Raw genomic sequence first — 16,656 nt, forward strand, 5'->3', positions numbered from 1 at the left:
ATATAGGTAAATATATATTAACAGATTAAGAAAAAAGTACATTTTTATGTTTGTTACATAATCATCAATTATTGACCAATTGAGATTATGTGCTATTCACATATTTAAATGGGTTTTTCTTTCTGACATTTGGTAAATCATTGAACAACTCCTGTTTTTTCTACTTAAGACTTGCTGCATTAGGTTTCTCAGATGTCACAAAGTATATATTTTCCATCTGACAATATTGTGCTACTGATTGAAAGGAGTTGTGTCTGTTGTGGAGATAGTGTTCAGTACAAATGTGTTTATGGTATGTCTTCTTTTTCATAAGTATGGATTTTTTGTTTGTATTTTCACCCATAAAATCACTTAAAAAGGTTTAAAAAATATAGAAACTACTTTTGAATAATTCATTTTGCTCTATTCACCTCTCAAATGCTAATAACCAAATTGCCATGAACTTTGTGCATTTTCCTATTTGATTTTGTAGTTGATTCAATGGCTGCTTAGTGAGTGGTCACTTTATGTAAGGCAATATGGCTATTTCATTAAAATTAATTGTTTACATTAATTATATCTGCAACCAGACTGATAGTAATAAAAAAGAAATTCCTTTTTCTATGTTTTTATACACAGCTTCAATTCAACAACCATTTATTAAGCAGCTACAACCTGGCAGCAAATATGCTAAGTGAAGGAAATAAAATAGTTGAATGTGAATGTACATTTACCCTTTCCCTGTGGAAATTACAGTGTTTTATTCTGTACTATTTTTCATTTACTTAAATTTTTTAAAATATTCTATTATAAGTCTTTATTAATGCCATGTTGTTTATATGACATGATTTTTAATGTTAAACTTAAAATCAAGTACTCTGGTGTGCAGTCTGATTATTATTATCTTTAAACCTGAAAATAAAAGAAATTTTATTAGGTAGATACTATTTCTATCCTCATTTACATGAAAGATATTCTGGACTTAAGGAATTCAGTAATTTGTCCAACATTTTAAATAAGTATATGCATAATCAGAATTCAAACCATCTCTCTGTGACTGTACCTGTGGTATCAGAAGAGGTAATTCTCCACATTGAACTGACTTAATAGAAATATTTTGTATTAATGATCTCTTACCATATTAATGCTGGTCCTAAATAGCCACAACACCTCAATGACAAACAGTAATAGACATTTATTTTTGCTCAGCATTCTGTAAATCCACCAAGCAAAAGCCTCATTCATGTACCCGCAGGCACTTCCCTGTCAGCTCAGTGGGTTCTGATACAATGGCAATCTATGTGTATCAACATCAGGAGATTAGTGCAAGCATATGGTCAGTGGCAAAGCAGAAGTTCCATAGCAATTCTGAAATCCAAAGTTTACCAGAATTGCTAGCCCTGGCAGTAATTAAAATCCCTTGATTAGGCTGTAGTTCCACAGTTTGGGAGTGTCTCCTTAGTCCATTGTTCTCCTTAGTTCATTGTTTTCCATTTGGTTTTGCTCTAAGGAAAATTCCTCATTTTCCTTTTTTCTTTCTGGACATTTCTGAAGAGTACATAGGAAGATATGTATTTTGAGCTATTTTCTGAATCTGATTCTTAGTCACAGTGGTCTTTTTGCATTTTAAAGAACCTCAGTCCCTTTTAGAACAGGCTGCTAACATGTTTGTCAATTGCATTTACCGAGAGTAACATAACAAAATTCTAATCAAGGCAGTTCAATCCATGCTTGTCGATGTTGATGTGGATATGTCTGCCTGCTGTGAGGCAAAAATTCTAAAGATTCCTAGAATCACTTTTATCTACTTGAAATAGTTCAGTAGGAAGTACCTTAATTCTTTCAGTAGTTTTCAAAGAGTGTCACAATCAAAGCATTGATTTGATATTTACCCTGAAATTACTGTGTACTTTTACAATCATTTAGTGTCTTAAAAACTGGTGACAATAAACACTTTCTAATTTAGCAAGTTCTGCCCTCTTTATATTTCCTAAATTCTGTTTGTTAATTGGTCAGATATTTTTTCAGCTCATCTCTTTCTTGTATAACCTCAGGCATAACAAGTAAGACCCACTGACACTTTCATTATTCTGCCTGGAAATCTATGACTCCATTATAAAATTCTTTAAGTAAATTTCCTAACTTCTAAGTTACCATGTAGACTTTTATCCATGTTTTTCCACTCCTACAAAGCAGAACACACTGTTTTTCTTGCTATAGAAATATTCTTGCTACTTTTTAAGCCTCTGCTCATTGACTGATTCCAAAGCCAATGGTGTATATTTTAACTTTTGTTAAGGACAATGTCTATCTTTTATCTATATTATACTTTTAGAGACAGAATATAGCTATGCAATAAAAAGCTATATAACCTCATTCCATGATTAATGTTTGTTTTTGCTCATGAGTCTATAAGTAGGTTGGGTGGTTCTGCTAAAATGAGCTGAGCTCAGTATGGAAGACTCAGGTGTTTTGATTATTTTCCAGTCACATAGGCTGGACCCTTGGCTTGGAAAACTGGCAGACTAATTCAAGTATATTCTCCTGGTGAGGACAAAAGATCAAGAAAAAGTGTAGATGTCTGCAAAGTCTCTTGAGATCTCTTGAAGCCAAGTTTTGAATTAGCATGCCATCACTTCTTTTTCATTCTATAGAATGAAGAAATTTACAAGCCTTAGTCCATATTAGCGGTGAGGAAATAAACTTAACGTCTGGATGAGGGGAGTCACAGAGTCATAAGCCATAGAGCATGCATAACAGAAAGATGAAGACTTAGAGCCATTTTTCCATCTACACAGATACATTTTCTATTGATGTGTTTATTTCACATATATTATTTTTCTTTACTTACAGGTCTAAAATAAAGAAATCAGAGATCAGAAAATAGAAAGAGGAATATACAAAACTAAATATTTAGACTTGGAATATGTCATCTCTCATCTTTTTCCATTCAAAATATAATGGGAATAAAAGGGATGTGTGAAGGTATTTAATCTATTCAGATTAAAATACGTATTTTATAGGCAATCTTTTTATACATAAAAATAAAGATTTTTCTATGGTTACTTTATTTATACAAGTATAGTTTCAACATGCACTTCTACATTCCACACATTATACTCAGTTAAGAGACATAGTAACAATTTTTATATCCCTTCATGGTGGTTTTTATTCTCTAGGATCAGAGATTAATCTTTCATATTTAGTTTAGGACAACTATTCTCACATTTATTTTTAAACTGAAGGGCAATGTGAAGGCCAAGTGCTTGCTGAATTTAACAGAATTCTATTTTTAAAAAAAACTTGAGAAAACTGAATCCGTAAGAGAGAAAAATTGCTACTGATATTTACTGCAAGTTGAGTTCTCTGGTGAAGAAATACGTATTTTCATATAGAATATTTTTGAATGTTAGGAAAGTTATCAGCAGTGCAATGAAAAATACAGATATTTTATTATATCTCACTAAAACTTCTTGAATTAAGGCCTGAATTCTACACAATAATGAGGCAAGTTTCCTATGTCAGAAAGCAGTAATGAGATAAAATAATCAATGCCATTATTAGGGACATTTAGGAACAACTTTCAATATTTAACTTAACTATTTTTGATCCTCACATTATTAGTTCAATGTTCACAGTTTGAGAATTTTAATTACACAAACAAAACGTGGAATTTCAAAGTACATTTTCCACTACAGAAAACTGAATTTCAAATAAGTGGCAATAGTATTTGTTTTTCTTCAAAGATAATAATAATATATTAAATATTGTGTAAATAATGTGATTTCTGATTTACTATCCTGTGAGTATATCAATGTTTATTTTTTAGATGGCATTAAGCAATTTCAATTTTAAAATTTAATAATAATCTCAGAAACAGTTTATTTGGTTCTAACTTGAAATTGTGTCTTATGGGATGGATTATGATGTTTGTTTTGTTCTCCAATTAACTATTACTGTGTAACAAACAACCTTGCAACTTATATTGCTTACAAAGACCATTGTTTTTGGCTTATGATTTTTGTGAATCAGAGAGTTGAGTCATTTTTTGTGATTTGAGCTGCAAATATTTTTTTCTTAATTGACATGGTTTTCTTGTTGCGGTTAACTTGTCTAAACCTTGTGTACATCTCTGACTTATCCCTCCATTATTTCAGGGAAAGCCAAAATTGTCTGTCATTTTGCACATATATTTAATTGCTGGCATCTTAAACACAAATTTGTAATAATATGTCAGTAGTACCCTGCAGAGTGCATGGAATATGAAATCTTCCCCTTTCTGAAAAAACATGATTATGCTTCTCCAGATTTGCCGAGAAGAGGAACTTGATGGAACAAAAAAAGTAGAAGGATTGCTCAAAAACACTTTCTAAATTTAGTGCTTAGTGCTCTGAATAATATTAAGTAGACTAAAATTTTATCATGGGTTAGCAAAACAGATTTCAAAAGGAAAATACAGAGTGAACAGTGAACTCAAGCCGGTAACATACATAAAGAGAAACTAATTTCTGTTTCAATTTTGAATTTGTAGTAGTGATGTATTAGTCAGGGGTCTCCAAAGAATTGGCTCATGAGACCATGCAGACTGGCAAGTCTGAATTCCCTTGGGCAAGTCATAATTTGGGAACTTGATGGTGACATTGAATTCCCTAGTAAAAGCCACAAATTGGGAACTTCCCTGAAAGTGATGATGAATTCCCCAGGAGAAGCTGGGAGGCAGAAGTTGAGATAGAAATTCTATCTCTATCCCACCGTCTAACTGCTAAAATCATTAGTTCTCTCCTTACGTCCTTCAACTGATTGGATGGGAGTTCTCTCATTGCTGAAGGCAGTATCTTTTGCTGTTTATAGATATAATTACATGTAGATGTATTCTACTTACTAAAGATTTATTTCTATGAATTACTTTCATTGTAACAATCAGTCTAGTGCTTCCTTGACCAATGAGCTGGACATCATAACCCAGCCAGGATGATACATGAAATTAACCATTACTTGTGATAATCAAGTTAGATCAGGGGGTCTTAACCCGAGGTCCATGAGCTTGAATGAAATTCAAATAAACATTAATTTTTTTGTGGATGTATTGGTGTGGGTGTGATATATTTAATAAATAATACACAGTATAGTGTGGACTTTGTAATGGGTCAGTGGTTTTCACCTGACTGGCAAAGGGATCCATGGAACAAAAAAGGTTAAGAACCCCTGGTTTAGATGAACAGTTTTCCCCAAACCAAATGCCAGGAATGGACAAATTCTAAGTTTACATGCTACATGTCTTCCTGTGCTTTATGTGTTTCAACATACCAGAATTCAAATATTTAAACAACTTTGACTTTCTCAAAAGTTTTTCTCTAGGAATTAAATCACAAATATGACAGATTTTTAAAAAAGACTTTGAAACAAATCCATTAACACACTACCTTGAGTTGCTGAGCAGACTGCATTAGGGCACCCGAGGCCTTACCAGGATCATAGTTAGTAGATTGCGAAGAACATACCCAATGCATTCCTAGAATGGAGTTATTAAAGGTTTAATTTAAGTAGCATTATATTAAAAAACAAAAAACAGAAATGGTGTTCTTTTGTCCACAGGCTGATTAATAACTTTGGGGTTCACATTTTCACATGTTATTTAATCTATGTCGAAAATTCATATATTGCCCATTATCCAAAGTTGCAGATCACTGACTTAAAATTAGAATGTGACATTTTAAATAACATCCTAAAAATGTTATAGTAAGTAAACTAATATGTCTTTATTAGTACCCGAGAATCAATTTCAAAAGCCTTTAGATTCTGATGAAAATTATGCAAATTCCAGCATACTGTCATCCTTACAGTTTATGTTAATTTGACATTAATGTTATCTGCCTATCACACTATCAATAATCTATCTGAACTAGCAGGCTGGAATACCAATTACTGAAATGAGTGGAGCTCATCCTTGAAGTTTCTTCTACTGTTGCAAGTATACATATGTCAGCATACAGGGAATAGCAAAGATGTATCAAAGTCTTTGAAGTAACCAGTCATCTTTGTGTAATGGAGGAGGCTATGGTTGGCATGTTAAACCTTACAAAGAAAAAGAAGTCACATTGTACTGAGAACACAAAGAGCTGAAAGAGGGAAAAAATGATGTAAAGGTGTTCTTATATAGAGTGAGTCATTATTAAAGAATTTTAGCCAAGTAGAATCTCTTTGAAATCTATATTTTTATATGGATTACAATGCTTTTTATTGAATTTGTTTGTGAAGAATTCAAGATCCTAATTGATTTTTTTTTTTTTTTTTTTTTTTTAATGAGAGTCTTTTGTATCCCTTTGGATTGTGGCTCTTGAATGTGAATTACTTCAGTTTGGCTTAAAATGAAAGTAAATGTATTAAAAAGAGCAAAGCCTTTTGCTATTCAAGACACATTGTTATTTGTCTTCAAAGGAAATGTTAGTTGGATTCTATGAGTTTTTGTGCAAATATGTCCTTACAGTGAAGGCATTACTCTTCATGGATCTAAGTTAAAGAATTTGGAACTCCTTGAATAATTCTCCCAATTTTTCCTTTACCATGTAGAGTGGGAAATACTAATAAAATGAGTCAAAGAATGTATGCCAAATATCTAATCTCTTTGTGATTACTATAATACCTATTTTATGATAATTGTAAGGTTATTTATACATACTGTTCTTTTGATATATTTTCATGTTGGATTGTATCATTAGCTGAATTTTATGAGCATGTTTATATGCAGCTTTTCTAAATCATAAGATTCTTAAGATTTATGACAATGTCTAATTCATTTTGTTCCTTCCATCATTCTGAGACAATAAAAATTCAATTATTTTCTATACTAATTGTGCTATAATCATACATGTGAGCAGAAAAAAACAAAAAATTAAATATTCCACACAATCCATCCCTTCACAAAATGCAGAAACACATTAATAACAACTATTTATCACAAATGTACATGGGGAGTGTGTGGTTAGGATAGATAGAAAATAAAAAGTGAAATGACAGATTGAGGAGGTAGTTGCAGTAGGAAGTGGAAAATTTGTGCTGGAAGTCATCTGATCCTCCTATAATTAAGGGTTAACAAGAAGGCACCCATTAGGAATTGATCCATTGAAATGATTTAAAAGATGCTCCTTGGAAAAGAGATATTCTTGCCATCACAAACATTTTTCTCTCCATTAACTGAGTTTTATGAAGATGCACAGTGACTTCCCAAGAATGGGTATTAATTTTAAATTCATTTCATGAAAATTTTTGAAAATAGTAGAGAGAATCATATAGTGGAAATCCATGTACTTTTCACTTAACCAAACTACTGTGTACCTTTGGCACATTGCTTAAAGCAATTTTATTTTTTGCTGAAGTATTCTAACATAAATTACATATATCATGAGAATTTATCCCTAAATATTTCAGCATGAATGCTTAAAATTAAGGGTATTTTCCTTTATTAAAACAACGCCATTTTCACAGCTAGCAAAATTAATAATAATTCTCTATATTATCTAATACTCCATCCATATCCAAATTTCAAAATGAAAGTTTAGGGACAGTAAATTTTGTTATGTAGTCTAGAAATGTTTGTACAGCCATTTTTGTCCATTTATGAAGAAAGACAAGTCCATGTTTCTCCTGGATGGTCTTTTTATTGCTCCATCAAAGAGCTGGTCAGGCAACGAGGGTTGAAAGGCTTTAGGGTGAAACCAGTGCTGCTATGAGTGTATGTCCACCCATCCATTCTCTTCCTCAATTATGTCAGTAAACATGCTGTAGCTTCTAGTACCCTGTACTGGAGTTTACAAATTGCACGCAATTCATGCTTGCATGCTGATATTCAATTCCCCTACATATGTACAGGGTGTTAGAAACTTGGATTCATCTTCCAGAGCACTAAACCAAGCACATTTCTTCATAAGATAGTAAAGAATGCTAGACTTGGGACAACTTGCACTTCCCAGATTTTTCCTGTAAGTTTCCCTATTACATCTTCTTTGAATATACACTCTCTGCCTTGTGCTGTTATATATGACTCTTGTTCAACAATTATATACATATAAGAGTAGAGATGGGGAGAATAGTTGTAAAAAATAACACATCAGCAATTATTGAAGCTATTTCTAAGGGTATTAGCCAGAATTTTAGGAGTAAAATTTATTGCCATACCTACAAATAGTTTACCCACAAGCTGTCCTAGAAATACAATAAGTCCGTTTTTAGAATTGAGTTCAAATGACAATTCAAGAAATGCAGCCTTTACAATTGCTGAGGTCATTTCCAGATAAAACAGAAATAAACACAGTAGTATTTAAGTATTGTATAGCATCAAAATTATTACAAAACATTGTATAGAAATTAATCTGAAATTGGCCTTTTATGGTTCCCTTTGAAAACCAGGACGTTCTATAGGGAAGATGCTGGACAGTATTTACCCTTGTTCTATATAATGGCTTAATGAATGGAATTACTTTGCCAAGGAGTAATTTGCATGGATACAGGTGTTCTGAAAATAAGACCCTAGAATTTGTCAACTTAATATTTATACTTACTTATGAAAATTTAGTATCCGTCTGTAAATTGAGCATATAAGAAACAAGGGACCCACCAGTAAAAAAGTACTGAGGCGCATAATTAGGCATGTCTGCAGGATGATGCCACTGTTTTGTTATGCTAATGTGAATGTATATTAGACTTTTCTTTACCATGTGCACAGGTTATATTAAGACTGCTGTGGTAATGGGTGTGAGTGAAAGGCCTACTGTAAAATATTTATGGAGGAAAGAGAGACTTCATTGGAAAATAGATTCAAATAATATGGAGAACAAATAAGATACCTGTAGGTTTGACATAGCATCCAAAAAGGATGTCAGAGACTCCTGAAGATAATATTAGCAAAGAGACTTGCATGTAAATCTGGAATATTTTATAAGCCATAAGTTTCCTATATTTTTGTGGCCTTTTTATGTAAAAAAAGTCATTTGTGATTGTGTTGATGTTGATGATCTTGTTGTACGCAAATTCTATTGTGTGAATGTGTATGTGTGAAGGGGGCATTTTGGGTGAATGGGTTTAGAGCCAGGATGAGGAAAACTGTGGGAACGCTATGTTATTCCACAGTAGAATTTTATGGTATAGTAATTCCTAAAATAGAAAAAAAATAGCTATTTTATTTTCGAAGAAAAATAAAGTAGAGTAAATTCTTGGAGACCTTCAAAGAATGCATGTAGGCTCATTACAAAGCTGATCTAGGACAGTACAGTGATCCTGCGAGGCTTAGGTAGTAGGAATTTAGTTCCTTTCTATTGGTATTAAATGTGTTTTTCTCACAAGTTTGGTCTGACTGTTACTTGTTCCAAGTGATTTAGAGGGAATTTAGTAATACATGAAAGATTTAATTATGTTTTATCCTGGTGTGATTATCACAATATTGTCTGATTTGAGGTTTTAAGAAGAGAAAATATAATCAAATTATGAAACAATCATCTCACTTAATTGAAGAGGGTCACGAGGAGAAGGTTAAAAGGGAAAACAAAGATAATATCCATAAGTGAACTGTTCTTAGGTAACAAAGGTGGACTTAATCATGAATAATCCACTTAATACTGACAAGTCCCCTCTACCTTTTTCTTTTCTTCCTTTTTATAATGAAAAATTAGTCCCTAAGCATAAAATCATGAGAATCATTATTTTATCCCATTCTTGACTCGATTGATGAGAATTGCTCCCATTTATTGAGTCTACTAAATGTCAGGCTTTGTGTCAGATATTCTTATGAATCTTCCTAGCAGCACAGTACTAAATATATCATTATAATCATCTAATGTTTGATAAAAAACCTAAACACAGAAACTTTGAACCATTTGTTGAAATTTACACAACTAACAAATGAAAGGGATTAATTTTATATTCAGATCTGCTGGACTCTAGCACCCTCTTTCATTGTAGCCACAAAATATTGCCTCATAAACTCTGGTTTTTGGTTGATTGATTATAACAAAAATTATAAGGCATGTCACAAATAGATTGGAGAAAGTGTTCCATAATGCCTTCTTGGAAAATTCCAGTAATGCTTTTTTATGACTTAAACTTTGAATTAGGTAGTAACTGTATCTCAAAGTATTTAAAGCTGTGATTTTGACAAGTATCTATTTCAATGAGGTTAAAACCCTCCAAAGTTAGGAATGTACATGATATGACAAGGGTCTTTATTCCCCACAGACTAAGTCACTTACTTGTTGGATTATTCTGTTTTGTTTTTTTTTTTTTTTTTTATGGGAATTGTTCAAGAAAAGTCACTTTCAGCCAAAACAAGGTATGGGAAAATAGTTAAAATTTTTCTAATTTGTTGTAAATTTTCTAACTCAGCTCTACTCCAGAATTATATATATACTTTAAATTTTACATTTTATTGCAATGTAACCTACATGCAGAAAAGTACACAACTATGTACAGTTGATTTTCCACAAAAGATGAAATATTATTTAATCAACCCCATTTAACCACATTTTCACAACACCCAGATAAAGAAACCAAATGTTACCTGAATTCCTCCTTCCGGCTTCCAGTATTATTACTCCCAAGATTACCCTCTTTTCCTGATTTCTCTCACTATAAATGCCTGTTTTTGAGTTTTATATAAATGGAAATGTACAACATGATTCTTTCTTTAACTGAACATTATACTGTGAAATTTATCCATAATGTTGCATTTGGTTGTTCATATTGCTGGACAGTCTTCTTCTGCAGGTATTTGCTGTTGGAGAAAAGTGGCACTCACTGGGACATGGAGTCTGATTGTAGGCAGAAGCTCTGGAAGGGAAGCTCTCCAAAGAGAGGGGTTTTGAAGAACAGACTTCAGTCCCCCCACCAGCATGGCGGGAGTGTGAAGAGAGACTTCAGCCCAGTCCTGGAAGGGGGGGATTTGAATTTATACAGAACTTTCCAAGGCAGGGAAATGATAGTCGGTGGGAGGGGGTCGAGGGTCCAAGTGAGAGACAGGGGTCAATAGGAAGCCCTAGAGGTGAAAATTTTCCCTTTTATGGCTAGAGGGTAGTGGGTAAGGGAGTTAGATTTCCTTGAAATGCTGGAGGAGTGGGTGTTTCTTTAATCTGTAGGGAGTAAAGTTTTTTTTTTTTATCTCCCTTTGATATGCAGATAGTGAAGGTTTTCATCTCCCTCTCATATTCAGGTAGTGAGGGTCTCCATCTCCCTTTACTCCCATCTCTACATTGTGGTTTCATTGTCAAATCTTTGGGGAAGTGACGTGAGCTCAGACAAGTAAGCTTATAGGGGAGGGAGGTTGCCTTTTCCCAATGCGTATCAGGGGAACTGAGCCACATCTTATTAATTATTGCAAATCTCTAACTTTTGCCATTATTTATTTGTTTGACTGTTGACAGAGCCTGTATTTGGCTATTATAGAGGTAAAGTGACCATAGAATAAATTAAACCTCTTTAAAAAATTTTTTAAACAAGCTTTAGATTATATAAAAAAAAATAAGGATTCTCATATGCCCCACTCCCTCCCCCACCACACTTTCCTACATTGAAACATCCTTCACATTTGTTACAATTGATAAACATGTATTGAAGCATTGCTATTAACCATAAACTATAGTTTACATTGTAGTTTAACTCTGCCCCACACAATTTTGAATATTTTGAAAAATATAAAATGGCCTCTATCTGTCACTACAACAAAATGCTTTCATTTTTCTAAAGAGAGCTAGAGAGTTGCAATTTCACTGGTATTCAGAGTGGTACCTGGTTGATGAATTAGCTGATATTCTAGTATCTAAAATTTCACATCTCAAGTTATACTCTTCTTTCCCTGTACACAATATTCAAACATTTCTTGTTCAACTATTACCCATTTTTTCCCTCCTACCTCTCTTCTTTCATTTCAGCCCACTCCTGCCTCACACTCTGTGCTTTATAAAGTGTTTTTCTTTAAATTGTGTTTTTCACCAATAAAAGTAAGCCTTCTCACTTTATTAACTCAGTTTCACTGACAATTCATTTACTGTTTATTTTCTTCCATAAATCTCTCTTCAAACACCTGAATTACTGTGAATTGGAATTCATCCTAAATAATATGAACTTGTATGTATCAGAGTGACTTAACTGAACTTAATATTAAGCTTCATTTATAATTGGATATGATAATATGATCTTAATAACAATGCTTAGTGAGTCAATAGGTACAAAGTGTGTGATCTGTGTTTATTAGAATCTTTGTAATTTACTTATTTAAAATGGGGTTAAATCATTAACCCTGCAGTTTACCTTAAGATTTTAAATAGACTTTCTTAAAATTGTGGGGCAAATCAAATGACACAATATAGCTGAAAGTTATTTTTAAAGTGTATAAATCTAAATGTATGCTAATGATAATCTAAAATATTAAATAAAATTTTCTAAATGAAAAATAGACCTCTAAATAGAAAATGATTCAAAGGAGAAAAATCAATGCCAGTTCAAGCATAGCTTTGTGTTTGGATGTTTTTGTGGTTTTCTCCATAACTGCCAATAACTTCTTTTCCCAAACATGGAATTTCCTTACTCGATTTCTCAGCATGTTATTGCTACTTTCTGGTATTCAAAATTCTCCCACTCTGGTGAACTAGGTATAAGTTCTTTCTCTGATTGCCACTAATTTACTTAAATAAAATATATTCACACCCAAGATTGTAAATTTGAATCATTTAGATTCCACAATTTCTCAAAACCTAGCTGTGAATTTATATAGCAATTTTTATTTGTATTTTTATCACAATGGAATATTGATAGTCAAGTTCTTGGACAAATACATTTAGAAGGCAACTTCTTAAACCCATCAAATCATACCAGCTTCGAATTTTCCCATTTGAACCTGACTTTACCATGCATGTCCTACCTATAACAGAGGATAATGAAATTTTGAAGGCTATGAACAGAACTATTTTACATTACACAGCAAGATGTGGTTTATCAGGGATTTACTTCAATGAAGTAAATAATGGGAAAGGTCTTCCATAGAATGAGGAGTATGGCTCCTTGCCAAAAACCAACATGTGGTCTTTCATGCCCAACCACAGAAAATTACAAAGGCTTTACCTGGCATGTCTCAGGGGGAAAGTTGCCTTCCCCTCACCAGGCTCAATGCACAGCCAGGACAGTACTGTTTCTGAAAGGATTGGCAGTCAAGGAGCAGGCCCCTCTGGCTAGCCAAGCTTTTATGCTTATCTGCATTCCTGGTGGAGGCACTTCCTCTCTGAGGGGAGTCTGAGGGTAAGACCTCTCAGGCACCGCCGCAGATACCTCCATACTGGAAGGAGATCTGGAGAACCTAAAGACACTTTTCTAAACTCTGACTCAGTACTCAGTAATTTCCTACTCTACGCCCTCTTCCTCTCCTCTTCCTCCCTTTGTCTCCTGCAAACAAAAAATGGTAGGTTTGGGGCTTTTCGGTGGTAGTGAGGCAATCCTTACATCTCCACTGCTTCATCTGATTCTTGCCTGGCAAATGTTCATTGAAAGAGCCAGCACTCTCTCCGTTTAGTACTTTGCTTATTTCATCGTTGTAGTAAAAGGCTTACCTGTTGCTTTCATTTTGACTTGTCTTAATCAGTTACTTTGGCACCTGGCAGCCCAGCTCTCAACCTAGCTCTTGAAATATAAGAGACTGAAAAAAAAAAATCAGATTAACACTATTAATTAGGCAGAATCAATTTGGCAATAGCATTTAACATTCTCACCTCTTAATAAATAAAATAGAAAAAGAATATTATTCTTTCCATGAAACTTAATATATTGATGATATATCAATTTAAACCTCTCAAAAATGTTCAAGAAACCCATAAGTTTGGTTTTATACAGCTTGTTTTGGAAACAAGATGGCAGTAATAATTAAATTCTCCAAACATTTGCACTTCTTTTTATTGTACTTGGGCAGTATTGCAGAATTGGCTGAATTATTTTTGCTTTCTGATTTTGAATTGGCTCACTGGGGGTGATGGCTCTCTATGGGGCAAATTGCCCTTTCACCGTGCTCTTCCAATGATATTGAATAGCCTCCAGCAGAATTTGTAACTACAACACAATCCTTTCATGGGTAAATATGATTTATTCATGCAATAAAAGATTAATTTAGCACTTTTTAAAATAAGGAATTGGGCTAGACAATAACAAAAAAAAAGATTGAGCTGTGTAATAGTCATCTCTGTGACTCCTTAAGCTTATTACAGTGTCTAATATTCAATAAATGCTTAAATGAAGAATTATGTTTAAACAAATGAAACATTAAGTAAATAGAATGTTCATTATTAAAATTTATTTTAACTGTTCATAATATTTGAATGCATAGGCTCAAAGGAGACAGTCATATAAACAATAATTGCAATACAAAAAGATGCATTATATTAAAGGAATGCATAGATGGTAATAGGAGTACTGAGTAAATAAATTCATCAATTTGGAATTGAGGCATGAATCTAAACATTAAGTTAAACTCCAGATAATATAAACTAAAAAATAGTGATGTCTTACATGAGAAGAGTTATTTTTGTTTGATTTTTTATTTTTCTATTTCACACTGATCAGAATGTGGAGATACGTAGCCTAAGGTTAGTATTTTTGTTCTGTCTCTCAGTGCCCTCTTTGACCTAGACTCATTCCAGCTCTTCATTGTTAAGTCACAATACTTTTCCTTATCCAGGATGGTTGCTAAAGTACCAGTCACCCCATCCTGTTTCTGCCTTCATATTGATGTTTCAGCCATTAAGAAGGCAGAAGGTACAGTGACAGAGGAGCAAGGGGTATATAGCAATCATCTTTTAAGAAAGGCTTCATGAAGCCTCCACATAACACTTGAGCTTACTTTTCACCGCCCACACATCATCTAATAGCTATACATAAATTCAACGAAATCTGGGAAATATAATATCTATTCCAGGCAGCCATGTGGTCTAGTCAAAAAAACAAAACAAATTCTGTTTCTATGGAAGAAGGAAACAACTAGAAGTCTCTGTTAAAAATAACAACAACAAAAAAAATCTTGTGGGGGATGTAACACCTGACTTGAAATATGAAGCAAGTGTGTGAGCCTAAGTAGACAATTCATGAAGTGGTAGGAGGTAAAAGGCAGAGTAATCTAAACATAGAAAACGGCATTTGCAGAAGCATAAAGTTCAGATGAAGCATACTATGCTGTTTGGTTAATTGCCAGTTTTATTCTATTTTAGGGAATTATAAGAAGAACAAGTGACATAAATGGAAATATATGTAGGGACCTGAATTATGGAAGACTTCCTTCCATAATACTAAATGTGAAATTTTATCCTAGGGAAAAATTTAGAATCCCAAATGAGTTACATTATCATATTCAAAAAAACAATCATTTGAAAATACATGTGAGAGAACTCAAATTGCATTTAAAAATTACAAGTTCATCCTCAATTTAAAGACCTGATTTTAAAAAAAAAAGAGTAGAAGGAATAATTTGAGATGAAGTAAGAAAAAATAAGAACCACGAGAGAAGGAGAAAAATATATTTTATTTTTCAGAATATACTAATCTGTTCAATATAAGGAAACTAGTTCAGTCTCATTCTTTTTTAATTATCCCTTTATTTTTTTATTTTTTGGGAGGTGCTGGTGTTGTGGAATTTAAGAGAAGTTCAATTATTTGAGTATAGAGAGGCCAGGACTCAGGAATGATTTTGAGAAGGAAAAATGGTTTATTGACGGCCGGCTGGACTCGGGAGCTTTCAGTTTGAATCCCGAGCCCTGAACAAGATTTTCAAACGTCTTTTATACAGAGAGGAAAGGCCAAATGGTCCCTTTGTTTCAGTTCTCAATAGGCTTCAATTAGCATATATCTTCCACATCTTAGGTAAGCTTTTAGCATGGACTCCAGACATTCTAGATAAGCCTTTAGCGTATTTGGTTTTTGCATTTCCCCTAAATACTTAAAGTTTATAGCCCTTGCATTGTTAAACATTTCCTGGGACTGGAGCCACTGCCAGTCCCTAAGGGCAGGACTGCAGCCTCTTACCGTTCCACACCCACAAGTCAAACAACTTAGTTATCTCTGAAGAGACAAAGAGCCTTCCACCCATAGCCCACATCACTGGGGATGGAACCCAAGACTTCTTACATGGCAAGCAGGTCCTCAACCACTGAGCTACATCTGCTCCCCTATCCCTTAGTTTTAAAAAATAAGTAGAGCTAACTGATTTCCAAAGTCATCTTAAGAACCAAAATTAGATGATATAAGCCATTTTCTCCAATGAATCAAGATATTTGATTAATAAAATCTTAAAAACCTGTTGTTCATTACATTTAGTACTAGTGAATATTTAGAAATGTTAGGAAATTTGGTAGAGGGATATTTCCAGACATGCTCATTTTTATTAGTCTTTAACTATTGTAAAAATTTCCTGTAAAGAAGGTAAAATAGCAATTTTAATGAACCATAAATTTAATCTGGAAAGATGATTTGATCTTAGCTATAAAGCTATAATTCTACTCTTGATATTTTATCTCTCTGTACCCAATGTTACTCAATGGAAAGTATATTATAAAAGATGACATTATTTCCTTAAAGCTATTCTGCAAATATGAAATGATGATAAGTACAATAAATTACATTTTAGTAAATAGCAAGAGCTCAGTTCAAATAAAAATGAAC

This window comes from Dasypus novemcinctus, chromosome 1, assembly GCF_030445035.2.
Source record: "Dasypus novemcinctus isolate mDasNov1 chromosome 1, mDasNov1.1.hap2, whole genome shotgun sequence".
NCBI classification, from domain to species: Eukaryota; Metazoa; Chordata; class Mammalia; order Cingulata; family Dasypodidae; genus Dasypus; species Dasypus novemcinctus.